The sequence below is a fragment of the Euprymna scolopes genome, chromosome 24 (assembly GCF_053919585.1).
Source record: "Euprymna scolopes isolate OS-2025 chromosome 24, ASM5391958v1, whole genome shotgun sequence".
In the NCBI taxonomy this organism is placed as follows: domain Eukaryota; kingdom Metazoa; phylum Mollusca; class Cephalopoda; order Sepiida; family Sepiolidae; genus Euprymna; species Euprymna scolopes.
In genome coordinates this window covers 42,977,145-42,990,815 of record NC_136505.1, presented here as the reverse complement: position 1 = coordinate 42,990,815, position 13,671 = coordinate 42,977,145, and positions in this window count along the sequence as shown.

The window sequence follows — 13,671 nt, the reverse complement described above, 5'->3', positions numbered from 1 at the left end:
AAATAAAATGAATTCATTTTTCTCGTATGATTTTGACCTTAATAGGATTAAAAATCCAGATATTTCATGCAAATATAATATGCACAAACGGCAGAACAATATGTGAGGTGTGTTATAGGCTTATTATTTCTCAAATTCCTCAATAATCTTAGATTTCTATACTTTTTCTGCTGAGAAGTCACGGCCAAAATCGGTTAAGATCAATGGAAGTGGTAAAATATTTTCTCTAATAAATTCCTCATCCCTCCCCCTGCCACCACTTAACACCGTTTGGGGATCGTTCACAAGGAACAGTTGAGAAGAGAACACCGGTTTGGCTTCGTAGATCTTTCATTTGAAGTTATTTAAAATCACTAATCTAAGCTGCAGTGCTCTGTGGCGTAGTGGTTAGCGTGCTGGACAATTCACATTATATTTTCACGTTCGCGCCGACCTACCGTAGTCGTTTTTTTTTTGTTGTTTTTTTTCCTAAACAACTGGAATGGACTTTTCTTGGTGGCCGAACTGTTAACGTTGCAGATGTTTTTGTTTTTTTTCACACTTTATTTTCCTACTTTTACTCATGACTCCGGGTTTGATCCTTCCTACTTATCTACCATAACATTTTTTAAAACTCCCCCTCCCGTCCCGGAAACAAACACTCGGGCAACGCCGGGTACCCCCGCTAGTATATATATATATATATATATATATATATATATATATAGAGAGAGAGAGAGAGAGAGAGAGAGAGAGAGAGAGAGAGAGAGAGAGAGCGAGGGATGGGGTAAGGTTTTGTTCGTCAGTCATAATCTTTTTGCACGAAATAAATACCTTGCAGAATTTATTTAATATTAAAATATCAGAGATAAAACTAGTTTTAGAAATAGATAATATTGCTTCGAATACACGATTTGACATAGAAATAAGATTTTTTTTTAATGTAATTTTTTTCTAAGATATAATCTTGAATTTTACCGTTCTTATGCATAACATTTAATTAAACTTACGATATTTCTTTTTAAATTATTAAAACATCTCTAATTCTCACAGTATTATGCAATTTTAATTAAAATGTCTGTTTTATTGACAGGGCTTTTCATTCTCCTAACCCATTCCCCCTGGAATGGCCGGATTAATAAATTTCTTTGGAATAGCTTACATGAAACTTGAACTCGCCTACATATTTCCAAAACCTTTATCGATTCAGTCTGTTCTCAACCTCCTTCCAATTTACCGAATACGCATGCGCAAAGCAAAACTTTTAACTGAGAATCGCGTTTTAAGTCCAAACAATTCGACACCTTCGCTCAAACTGATTGGCAGAGCGACACAGAAGTCCGACACTAAGCACTAAATAAGTAAAGTACTTTGGCCTTTGACTGTATTAAGTGACCATTTCGCTGAGATATTTCCTCGGTTTCGGTTTAGTTCAAAAGCAAGCGAACGTATTATTACCGCACATGAACAAGTTTTAAAATGACTTCTAATTACACGAAGACGGCTCTACTCCGTCTGATGAAAGGATATCGTCGCAAGCATCGTGTCTCGACAGCTGTTTTTATCTTTCAAACAATCTTTGCGAATGTATTCGAATATCAATCCAACCGCTCCCCATCCCCCTCTTTCTCTGCGGAGACAAATTACTTCCCCACTTGGCCTGGCATTAAGCGGAATTTTTGCGAGTAGAGTTTCTCTAAAAAAAAAAAAAAAAAAAAATTACAGCAGTGAAACAGGTTTCTATTGAACTGCTTTCCTACAGGCTACAACGTGGCTGCCGACTTGGCCTTTTGGTCAAGATCAAAGTGTAGTATCTGTCTTCAGATGCTGCACTTCATTTTCTTGTCCTCTTTCGGTGGAGGAGAAATCCTTCACGATTGAGACAATTTTTATTTTTGTACCTTTTCTCCACGTTAAAAAGCGACCCTGGTGTCTAACTCTGTCCCGTGGGGAGGCATAGTAAATAGGTACAACATGGCTGTCGTTAAATGAAATGCCACAAATCCTTATCATATGATTTTGTCGATTATCTACGGACCCTTCATTCTTTATACTATTCTTCGTAATTAAAATAACAATCACTGCATCTCATTCATTCTTATCTTCGAGTGGTTATGTGCTATGGCATTGGGAAATAAAAGAAAGCCTGAAGTTGTACCATTCGGACTATTGTTTTTCATCTTGAGTGTTATTTTCACAACATCTCAACCGATGTGATCTCTGACTTTTTTCAGATGTATCTTGTCGAACTCTAAAATCTTTCTCTCGAACTCAGAAATCTTCACGGAATTTCGAACGGAACTCTTTATTTCATTAATGAGAGTAGCATGGTGTCGTCCTGACATCCATAATTTCCCTCACTCTTTATCTGTGCCTAAACCTAAACCTAGACTCCATGAACAAAGCTTCTTTCTGAGAACTGTACACCTATGGAACTCTCTTCCGTTTACCTGATTTTCAGTTCACTTGGCCTTCGGAACAAGATCAAAGTGTAGTATCTGTTCCGGCAGATACTGCAAGCTATGACTAGCTATGACTAGCAAAGACCAGATGTGGGGGCAACCCCACATGCCTGACCATTAACCAGCTCCCATTTCCCACCTCTCGGGAGCTGGTCCCCATTTTCCCTTCCCCCTCCCTTCACTCCTCACATTAAAAATCGGCCTTGTGCCTAATTTGCTCGGTGGGGGAGCAAATAAATACCATCTGTTCTTCAGATGCTGCACTTGAGATGATTTGTACCAGTCAATGGAGGGGAAACCCTCTATACTGGGACAATTATTATTTTTGGTAACCAGAGTGACCCCTTTTAGGGGAGCTGGTTTTTACCTCACATTAAAAACGGCCTTGTGCCTAATTTGCTCAGTGGGGGAGCAAATAAACACCATCTGTTCCGGCAGATGCTGCACTTAAGATAATTTGTACCAGTCAATGGAGGGGAAACCCTCTATACTGGGACAATTATTATTTTTGGTAACCAGAGTGCCCCCTTTTTGCCTACTTTTAGGGGAGCTGGTTTTTACCTCACATTAAAAACGGCCTTGTGCCTAATTTGCTCAGTGGGGGAGCAAATAAATACCATCTGTTCCGGCAGATACTGCAAGCTATGACTAGCTATGACTAGCTATGACTAGCAAAGACCAGATGTGGGGGCAACCCCACATGCCTGACCTTTAACCAGCTCCCATTTCCCACCTCTCGGGAGCTGGTCCCCTTTTTCCCTTCCCCTTCCCTTCACTCCTCACATTAAAAATCGGCCTTGTGCCTAATTTGCTCGGTGGGGGAGCAAATAAATACCATCTGTTCCGGCAGATACTACAAGCAAAGACCATATGTGGGGGCGACCTCACATATAAGACCTTGGACAATGTAGGGGCAACCCTTCATACCAATTGTCACTATCCAGCTCCCCTACTCCCCGGGGAGTTGGTCCCCATTTCCCCTTCACTCCTCACATTAAAAATCGGCCTTGTGCCTAATTTGCTCGGTGGGGGAGCAAATAAATACCATCTGTTCCGGCAGATGCTGCACTTAAGATAATTTGTACCAGTCATTGGAGGGGAAACCCTCTATACTGGGACAATTATTATTTTTGGTAACCAGAGTGCCCCCTTTTTGCCTACTTTTAGGGAAGCTGGTTTTTACCTCACATTAAAAACGGCCTTGTGCCTAATTTGCTCAGTGGGGGAGCAAATAAATACCATCTGTTCCGGCAGATACTGCAAGCTATGACTAGCTATGACTAGCTATGACTAGCAAAGACCAGATGTGGGGGCAACCCCACATGCCTGACTTTTAACCAGCTCCCATTTCCCACCTCTCGGGAGCTGGTCCCCTTTTTCCCTTCCCCTTCCCTTCACTCCTCACATTAAAAATCGGCCTTGTGCCTAATTTGCTCGGTGGGGGAGCAAATAAATACCATCTGTTCCGGCAGATACTGCAAGCAAAGACCATATGTGGGGGCGACCTCACATATAAGACCTTGGTCAATGTAGGGGCAACCCTTCATACCAATTGTCACTATCCAGCTCCCCTACTCCCCGGGGAGTTGGTCCCCATTTCCCCTTCACTCCTCACATTAAAAATCGGCCTTGTGCCTAATTTGCTCGGTGGGGGAGCAAATAAATACCATCTGTTCCGGCAGATGCTGCACTTAAGATAATTTGTACCAGTCAATGGAGGGGAAACCCTCTATACTGGGACAATTATTATTTTTGGTAACCAGAGTGACCCCTTTTAGGGGAGCTGGTTTTTACCTCACATTAAAAACGGCCTTGTGCCTAATTTGCTCAGTGGGGGAGCAAATAAATACCATCTGTTCCGGCAGATACTGCACTTAAGATAATTTGTACCAGTCAATGGAGGGGAAACCCTCTATACTGGGACAATTATTATTTTTGGTAACCAGAGTGCCCCCTTTTTGCCTACTTTTAGGGGAGCTGGTTTTTACCTCACATTAAAAACGGCCTTGTGCCTAATTTGCTCAGTGGGGGAGCAAATAAATACCATCTGTTCCGGCAGATACTGCACTTAAGATAATTTGTACCAGTCAATGGAGGGGAAACCCTCTATACTGGGACAATTATTATTTTTGGTAACCAGAGTGACCCCTTTTAGGGGAGCTGGTTTTTACCTCACATTAAAAACGGCCTTGTGCCTAATTTGCTCAGTGGGGGAGCAAATAAATACCATTTGTTCCGGCAGATGCTGCACTTGAGATGATTTGTACCAGTCAATGGAGGGGAGGCCCTCTATACTGGGACAATTATTATTTTTGGTAACCAGAGTGCCCCCTTTTTGCCTGCTTTTAGGGGAGCTGGTTTTTACCTCACATTAAAAACGGCCTTGTGCCTAATTTGCTCAGTGGGGGAGCAAATAAATACCATCTGTTCCGGCAGATGCTGCACTTAAGATAATTTGTACCAGTCAATGGAGGGGAAACCCTCTATACTAGGACAATTATTATTTTTGGTAACCAGAGTGCCCCCTTTTAGCCTACTTTTAGGGGAGCTGGTTTTTACCTCACATTAAAAACGGCCTTGTGCCTAATTTGCTCAGTGGGGGAGCAAATAAACACCATTTGTTCCGGCAGATACTGCAAGCTATGACTAGCTATGACTAGCAAAGACCAGATGTGGGGACAACCCCACATGCCTGACCATTAACCAGCTCCCATTTCCCACCTCTCGGGAGCTGGTCCCCTTTTTCCCTTCCCCCTCCCTTCACTCCTCACATTAAAAATTGGCCTTGTGCCTAATTTGCTCGGTGGGGGAGCAAATAAATACCATCTGTTATTCAGATGCTGCACTTCAATTTTTTGGAAGAGAAATCCTTCACGACTGAGACAATTTTTATTTTCGTTCCTTTTCTCCACATTAAAAAACGACCCTGGTGTCTAACTCTGTCCCGTGGGGAGGCATTGTAAATAGGTACAATATGACCGTTTTCAAGTCCAATGTAAACAAGTTCTTGATGAGCCGTTCCCCTTAAGTAATCCAATTTACCAAATTTACACTTCCAACGGTTACTATGATATTGGCCTTTTGACCACTGTACACTCTTTAACTCTTATCCTCGAGTGACCTCTGGGCCTTGATAAGTGGTGATTCGTTTGTAAAAAGAAATAATGACCGGTAAAATTCATAAGTAATTTGCAATTGTATTCTGAGTATCATCCGCACTGAGAGCTTAAACGTCAACCTTCAATAATGGTTCTTACTGTAGAAATTTACCTAGTACGTTATCCTTTACGCCACGAATACTTGCAGACATTTCTGATATAAATTTTGAGAAACTTAAACCTAAAGATACACCTGATAAAGATCTAAGGTAACATCTATAGAAAGGTTTCGAAAATCAGACTCGAGGTGAGAATAGTAATCTAAATAACGCTTCAAAATATAAATGCCAAATTCTCATCTCTGATAGAAACAAAACGAACTTTTCAATAAAATATACAATCAAAGATATACAAAAGTAGAACTGACATTTATCTAAATGTCATATTTATGGAGTGACTACGTATAAAACATGGACGTTCTAAGGAGAGCAAAGCTAGACAGCGTGGAAGCTACCCTTGCTACAATGCAACTACGATGGACCGGGCACATTGCCAGAATGGAAGACAATCGAATCCCAAAGATAATCTTCTATGGGGAACTGGAAAACGGAACCCGCAAGGTAGAAGGTCAGAAGCTACGCTACAAAGATATGACACCTGAGGACGATAAACATCAATGTCAATAGTTGGAAGGAACAAGCCAAAGAAAGGAGCAGAGGGCGAAACAGTCCCCATAAAGGGAAGAAAGAAATAGAAAGAAAGATGGGAGAAGCCTTAAAGCAGAGATGGGTTGGTCGATTTCAGGTTACCAGTAATCGTCCTGTTTGCCTTGTTGAGCAGAACGAGCCCATGCCACTGCGCAATATTAGTTCTGTAATGACGTTTTACTTAGATAAATATTAGAGAACATTTAAAGCATCTGCGTTAGCGGACGGTGAACGTGATTGGCTTGATATTACTCTTTGCGAACTATAAAATCAGCTTTGTTGAATCCAACCAAAAGTATTGCGCACTAATATTATTACGGGAGTTTTCAACCTGAAATTTGTTCACTGCTATAGATAACATAGCGACTTATATTCGTTTAACCGTATACAATAAAACTTTCGTCATTAACCATATTTAAGTATTTAAGTTTATTATATTCTGTAAAGAAAAGTCCCCAAATCAAAGGGAGGGAATAAGTAATAAATGTATTGCAACCCTTGGTAACTAACAAAGAGCATTATTACGCCCTTTGTTATATGGATCCCGGTGTTTACGAGTGAAAGAGGAGTGCACTGATCACCGGATATTTTAAAGTGGTACTAACAACTTTTGGTATTAGTTGGATTATTCAGACTACTTATTTTCATCTTAAGTGTTATTCGCGTAACATTTCGGCCGATGTAATCTAGAACTTCCTTCATGTGCATCTTGCAGAGCTCTGGGAACCTTTCTGTCTGAATTTTGAACGGAAACCTTTATTCAATCCACTGGTGTTGCGCACTTTCATTCCCTTAGCCAAGGATTCGAGACGTAACAGATTATGTACTAGGAAAAAAAAAAACTCAGTTCTAAAGTTACACTCCTCTGGGGTTTAGGAGGTTCAATCTTCAGTGCGGGCGACACAAAGGTTACAATTGCGAATTACTTAAGACTTCTATCCGGTCATAGCTGACAGAACGAGAGCATGACATTCCTAAGGGTTAAATAAAGAGTTTCGTGCAAAATTATAAATTCAATAGAAAGAGTCGCATGTTTGATAAGATATACCTGAAGAATGTCTAAGGTGACATCGGCCGAAACGTTGTGCGATTAACACTCGAGAAGAGTCCAAATAATCCAAATAATACATATTCAGAAACTAGTTAGGAGAAAGTACTAGAGTTTAAAGGCACATAATTCGAGGATTAAATGTATATATGAATACAATACACACACACACACACATATATATGTATAATTTTTTTTTTTTTGCTATAATAATTAAATACCTACAAACACTAGTGTTTCATCCTTTCGGGATTCTTCAGTGCAGTATGTCACGATTAACACCAGCCGAACGATTCGAACGCCGCACCACGAGACATCTCTGGCTCGATTAGCGGAGACCGTATCCATTCGGCTACCATTAACCGCGTGAAATAGTGTTGAATTTAAACATTTTAATTTTAAATGTTCATTTACGTCAGTCAGAGAGTGATCTAATCGTTATACGATGATCTGTGCATATATATATATATATATATATATATATATATATATGATAAAATTATAAAATTATATATATATATATATATATATAATCTTATCGTCCCACCTGTGTGTATATATATATATATATATATATATATATATATATATATATATATATATATATATATATATATGTATATATATATATATAGGGTGGAACGATAAAATCATCGCCCTAGAAATTGATTTCTGAGAACTTCCGACTGTAGTACAAAGAAACTAAAATGGGAAAAATATTTCTTTGTAACTGTTAATTCAAACTTTATAACATTTCATTAGAGTCTCATCTTACTTTTAGTTGGTGCTTTCTGTGAATTTTTTATTTCAAAAGAGATGAGACAACTCTTCTTATTATTTGGATTCATCGGACTACTGTTCCAACCTTGAGTGTCATTTTCGCAACGTTTCGGTCGATATAACCTTCGACCTTCTTCAGGTGTATCTTGTCGAACTCAAAAATGTTTCTGTCGAACTCGAGATTTTGGGCAGAATTTCGAACGGAAACGTTTATTTACTTCACGGGAGTAGAATGTTCTTGTTCCGCCAACTATGACTGGATAGACGTCCTAAGTAATTCGCAAGTGTACTCATCGGTCGCCCACACTGAGAATTGAACCTTCAACCTTCAGGAGAATATCAATATTACAATTAATTTTTTCCAAATACTCTAATAACTGTGCCACTAGGTGCTTGCAGACAGTTCTAATACGGAGTTTACATCGACCGGTAATATTTTAAAATGGCACTCAAGATAAGAACAGTAGTCGGGAGAATCCAAATAATACGAATAACCAATCCTTATCTCCAAAATTCAGAAACATGAGACAACTTTATAAAAAAAAAAAAAATGTCCAAGTCAACTGTTAGCACATTCCATAGTTGGTAACTCTAGAAATAGAGCACAGCAAGTGTGTTTTACAGTTTTAGACATTGCTAAGGATGGTGCAACATAAAGTCAGTATCTCATCAGCAGTTAATACTTTAGATTTGAAGAAACAATCTGTGAAATAATTCATTATGCCTTACTGATCAATTATGACTCAGCCAATCCTTTATGACTTCTTTCGCTTATAAACATCTGTAACAACATTTTTTGTGACATTTGAAACGTGTGTAATGGACCTACATTTACATCATTTTTATTTAGGCTATCGTAAAACGAAGACGGGTAATATTAGCACTAGTTTTAGTTAAGAATTAGGTTTGAATTATTCAAATATTCCCAACTCTCTTTGATCATCGTGCCGCGTGATATTGATATCTTCTTCTTCTTTTTCTTCACTATCAATTCATTAATTTATTTAATGATCAAATTATTCATTTATTTGTTTTTCATTTGTTTGTTTATTTATTTGTTTGTTCATTTATTTGTTTATTTATTTATTTGGTTTTTGTGATTCATTTTTTGCTTATTTTTTTTGTTTATCTATTTATTTTTTATGTTTTTTACTCGGTAGGAGTTTTCACACAAGTCGTCAGTGATTGCTCATTGATAATAATCTGTGTTGCTCCCTAGAGTTATCGTGACTACAAGTCTCTCGAGATGTCTAGTAATCTCTATCTCTGTCGATTGCCTTTGCAAATGACTTTGCGTTATCGAATGGTAATTTACCATTGATTTTTGTTGCCAATGACTATTGGTCTTCACTGAGTTTTGGGCGGTAATAAGTACCCCCGACGTTCCAGTCCTCTCCCCGTTTTTCAAGTGGAGGTCTGGTCAGTGCTTGCCTTTTTCGTTCTTTCGACCTTCCTTTACACTCTACAGTTATATAGTGTAGTCCCAGTCGAGACTGATATCTCCCCTTTTTTTTTGGAGGCGCACAATTCATGAGATTTCTTGTATTTTCAGTTTGGGTTCCTCTTCTTATTCTTTTGTTTTATTTCTTGTGTAATATCCCTGTGGCTTAGTGTTTCTAATGAATGTTGCTTGCCGCATTCGAGGATTTTCCGTAAGGTTTTCAGTTGATTTTTATTGTTGGTGTCTTAACTTTGCTTTCACTTTTTCCTGGTATTTTTCCATGTTTCTTGGGACTGTTCCTAATGTAATTATTGTTATGATTATTGTAATTATTATTGTTATTGAAATTATTATTGTTATTATTGTTATTGTTGTTGTTGTTGATGATGATGATGATGATGATGATGATGATGATGATGATGATGATTTTACCTTACTTCATTGACGATATCAAGGTGAGGAAACGAAACACCGGAGATAGCTAAGCAATGGGTTTCGTAGATACTGAGGACATCAATCTACTCGTGAAAGAATAGAAGAAAAAAAGGTAGATAAATATTTAAAACGCTGTAATATTTGTGATGACAAATTACAATGTAAATAATATTTAATGTTAGTTGTTGTTTTTTTTTAATTTAATGCTTGGTGTTATGTTGCGCTTTTTTGTTTGGTTTTCCCCTTTTAGGTTATTAAAGATAATTTGTATGTATAAATAAGTTATGTGGACTTGAGAAAACAAACAAACATACAAACAAATAAACTAGCAGAACCTGTGTAAATTCCACGGTAGTTGAGAATGTTTGAGACACATTATAAATGAAATTAAAAAAATAAAATAAAACAAATAACAACGAATTTAAAACATTTTTTAGCAAATTCCTTAACGTTTTAAAGCTAAAAGTAAGATTTTTTTTTCAATGAAAACGCAACACACAACACAATGTTTTTTTTTCTGGGTAATTGTTTATATAAATTATAATTAGATGTTAATTCACGTGCACATTTTTATTTTAAAAAGAAACTATAATAAAAAAAACTCTCAACTAGACATTACTTGGACTTCGGGACAAGATCAAAGTGTAGTATCTGTTCTTCAGATGCTGCACTTCTATTTCTTGTTCTCTTTCGGTGGAGGAGAAATCCTTCACGACTGAGACAATTTTTATTTTTGTACCTTTTCTCCACGTTAAAAAACGACCCTGGTGTCTAACTCTGTCCCGTGGGGAGGCATTGCAAATAGGAACTAGACATTTTTAAATTATAAAATGAAATAGCCAATTTTAAACCGTAAAGAATCAGCCATGTTTTTTGTTATTTTTGAAAATTCTTGGAGAAGGAATAGTTTTAATGATTTTTAACTGATAAAGGGCGACTATAAAAAGAGGTAATCAGTTTCTCATTAATTAATGCTTGCGGTGATGATGATGGTTATTTGTGGCACTGGGCGTACGGACAAATAAATTAATGTTTAGATATTAGTAAAAAATGAAGACTGTTTATTTCTCAATCTTAGAACAGTGTAAGCCACAGTTATCTAAATATCTTCTTGAGCGATAATAAGGTTTAAAAAGAGGCAACACACAAAACAAAAGCAAATTAAAAATAAACCCTTTTTACAGGGATGTCATCACTTAGCAAGATCTGAAGGCCACGCGAGGATAAGGGTTAAGTAATGCAAGGTGATAGTGTCGAAATCGTTAATGCCGTGGATTGAGTAGAATTTGGATTATTTAAGGGGACGGTTCAACAAAAACTTGTTTATGTTAGACTTGATGGCTACCATATTGTAGTTCGCCGGGAAGCAGGCCAAGGGAACACTGTTCCACAAGCGGGTAGTTTTAGGAAAACAGCTTTGTTCGTGGAAGCTGCGTTTAGATTAGGACACAGAGAGTGGGAAGAAATTGTTGATAGTGGTTGTAGCTAGTCAAGTAACTTTTTGTGAAACTTTGGCAAAGAGGGACCGTAGATTGAAGCTAAGATGAGCATCTGCCATTAAAATAACATAGATAAGAGAGAGGCTCGCAACGGCTCCTCTGTGGAAAAAAGATTTGCAGGGAAGAGAAAAGGGCATCACCTACTAACTCTACCAAGGCAGGATATGGCATGCCGAGCAGCTCCTGGCCAGATGTGGTAACAGTACTCCATTTTAGGACGTACTTGGCTTTTAATTTTAAAACTTTTCGACTGATTAATATCCTTTATAACAATTAAAATCATTTTAAACATAATAAAGTGTGCAAACAGAATTATTCTACCTAAAAAAGGTGAGTAGACTACGATTTATTTGACGGTTTTCTTGGGGAACTGAAATCACAGCCCAAAATTGAAAAAAAATAACTTAAAAAAAATTATTGTATCATTTGAAATGGTATGTTTAATTGGAAAATAAGTAGAGTTGCTGAATAGGCATCTGGTTGAATATTAATAGTTATCTCATCAACAGTAGTTTAATCGAACACTTCCGAGACTAGCAAACGTTAACGAACTTTGCCAAACAAATTGAATATACTTTAAGTGATTATTATTTTTGGATATATCTTTTGTCAAGAAGAAATATAACGAAAGAAACTTTTCTATTTAGCTTATATGTATAATAGTTATATCCCCGGCAAATTTCGAAATCTATTCTTAACATGAGGAGTGGGTCGGGTAAAAAAAAAAAAAAGTAAGCGCGTTTTATGTTTGTATATTTAGATCCGTTTTTCTTACATCACGACTACGTCACGCATGCAAATCTTTAGATAGGCATTTAGCAAAAACGTAAACGTCGATTTTAATACAATTATTTTTAGAGGAGTGTATTAGCAAAGAATTTGAACTAAACTGAACCAACTCTTGTCGAATAAGATCTCTGGAAATAGACATGACCAAGCGAAGCGTTTTTTCCCCCCCTTTCAGATTGCTATCCCTTTGAATTTCCTTCCTGTGCAATGCTTCCTCGACTGTAGTAACACGCAAGGGTTTTAATGTAATACGAACAGATATTTCGATGCTCAACTACCTAATCACGGTGTCCCTGTAGTCATGTTAATAGTAGTTTAAATGTAATGTGAATAAGTATCTCGTTGCACTTGGTTCTGCTTCTAGGCATGGCCCCTTAATTAACAGTAGCCCCTTACGTCTCAGTGGCAATCTGTCTAGTTTGGGGTAAATATGAGCAATGGAAATGACTGTCCGCTGCTAAATCTAACTCTAATCTTACCATCACCTAACCCTACGCAAGGTACTTATTGACTGTTTATCGACGTGTAACGTTACCTACGGGACCTACACGTTGTACGCAGGCTACGCCATAAAGGAGACCAAGAAAAGGTTAATTCGTCTCCTTTTTTTTTTTTTTGTAGAACAATGACATTTATTTACTTATTCTTTCGCCGCGTATGACGTTCTCGTTACAGTTGTGACGTCACCCATGTCTGTAACGTAGCATCGGTCTGTGCACACGCTTTTTTTTTATAGATTTTTTCTTCGCACATTGCTCGGCATTTGCATACGCGCGTCCGCGCTGTCACACACGGCCGAGATCGTTTCAGCAAGAAATGGACGATTGTTTACGTAAATGTCCAAAATATTTCTTGAGAAAAGAATTAGAAAATCTATTCCATTGTTACATTCGTGAGAAATGAACCGTTTTTCGTGAAGAAAAATACATTTACGCGAGTGTTTTTTTTTGTTGTTGATTTTTTTGTGTACGGAAATAAATTTCGCCATACTTACATAATAAACTCACTGGCAGCCACTTTTAACAATTAAACATCATCTTTCTAGATGTTTTAATGCGAGGGGCGTGCAATAAGTAATGCCCTGACCCACTTCCAGTTGTCTGATCTAGCTGAAATTTTGCATGTGTAATGATTTATATGTCTACCGGTTATGTATCAAATTACAGTTCTGCACTAATTGTGTTTTCTGTTTTACAGGTGTTTGAACTGAGTCAGATGTGAAATGGAGCCTGTTGAATGTCGAGCAGTGATCCGGTTTTTGTATTTGAAAGGACGCACACCATAGGAGACTTTTGATGAAATGAAAGAAACTTATGGTGATAATGCCCTATCATATGACCTTGTAAAACGCTGGCATCGTGAATTTAAACATGGCCGGAAGTCTGTGGAAACAGCTCCTAGACCTGATCGGCCCCCGCCTTCAGCCATTGATG